This window comes from Egretta garzetta, unplaced genomic scaffold (genome assembly GCF_000687185.1).
Source record: "Egretta garzetta isolate BGI_Z169 unplaced genomic scaffold, ASM68718v1 scaffold368, whole genome shotgun sequence".
NCBI classification, from domain to species: domain Eukaryota; kingdom Metazoa; phylum Chordata; class Aves; order Pelecaniformes; family Ardeidae; genus Egretta; species Egretta garzetta.
The window spans coordinates 1879659-1881224 of NW_009260684.1; positions in this window are offsets into that span (position 1 = coordinate 1879659).

Sequence of the window (1566 nt, forward strand, 5' to 3'; positions counted from 1 at the left end):
CCTGCTGCTGCTTGCAGCTTTGTGATGGAGGCAGATGGGAGAGAGTCGCCTTCCATTCTGCAGAAGCCGTGGAGGTTAAGTTGGAGAATGAAGCTCCCCATGGATTCTGTTGCAAAGATCTTCTGGGGTCCCCTCCTCCCCAGCACTTCCTTCCTGAAGAGTTTTTCTCTGATCACGTTGCAGTTTCCATCATTGCCCCACCAGACTGAGTGGAAGTAATGGCTGCTGGTGATCTCCCAGAGCTTCCTGGGGAAGGAGCAGGCTGAAGACTGGCTGGGGGTGGCAGAGATCTCCTCCCAGAAATGACAGCTTGTGGTGGGGGCCCAGGATTCATCAGGTGAACCTTGGAAGGCGTTTTCTTCTGCAAGAGGCCCAGTGGCAGCATCCCAGGCTGTTCCCGTATCAGCTCCTGGATGGTCAGTAGAAGCTGAAGCCTCCCACCAGCCTGGCTGCTCGGGGTTGGAGGCCAAGGATGTCCCTGGTGAAGGCAGCTCCATTTTATCTTCTTTTTCCCCAGCTTGGCTGCAATTTCCAGCCGTGGCCCTTTCTCCGACTGGCCAGGCTTGGTCCTGCAGGTCAGGAAAATGAAGGGCTGTGGCACCGGCTGCTAGGAAGTTCCTCAACATCACCTGTGTGCATCATGGTGACATCACAGCGTGGTGCCCATCTGCCAACAGGAAGTGGGAGACAGAAGAAATTGCTAAAAAGCCCAGTTTTCTTTTCATGGCGAGAGCTGTTCTGAGCCCAGAAGTGAATCCAAGTGGATTTGCATTTGGGATGTCCTGCTAGGGCAGTGCTGCGTCCCGGTGCCCTTGCGAGCCGGTGCCCGGGAAGGGTTGGGGAAGGCTGCAGCGCTGGGCATCAAAGTGCCCCAGACCTGAGGTGTATTTGTTTTTTGGACGATATCTGCTAGGTAGCATGCTATGGACAGCAACTGGTCATTGTCAAGCTTGCAGCGCTTGTCTTTTTGTGAAATAAAACTCCAAGTTCAGCAGCTCTTCTAAGCCCTTTGCAGCGAGGTAAGCAGCAAATCTCCGTGTGCTACGAGAGATTTTCATGGTGGCTCCCTGTCTCATTCCAATGTGTTCTAAAGAAGTCATTTGCTGTTGAGATTATACTATTGCCGTATATTTTCTCATACATAAAATGAAAATAAATAGAAGTTCAGCTATTTCCTTCCTGCATCCCAATGGATTGTCTTGCACACCCCAGTTTGGAGACCGAAGTGAGGAAAGATCTGGGTGTCCTCTGCTGGAGACCATGGTACAAGCCCAGAAGTCTTCAACACCTGGTTTGGTCCAAGTGACACCCCCCTCTCTCATAGTGTTTGTAACACTATGACCTCATTGGGTTTCTGTCTGTGAACCTTGTTCGAATGAGTGTTCCCACTTTGATCGCTTCTTAATGACTTTGTGCAGACCTGGAAAGCTCTCGGATGCTATTGAAGTTCTGCATTTTCCGTAACTCTGCTGGTTTGGGCTGGGGTAGAGTTAATTTTCTCTACAGCAGCTGGTATGGGGCTATGGTTTGAATTTGTGCTGGAAACAGCGTTGAGAACCACAGGAT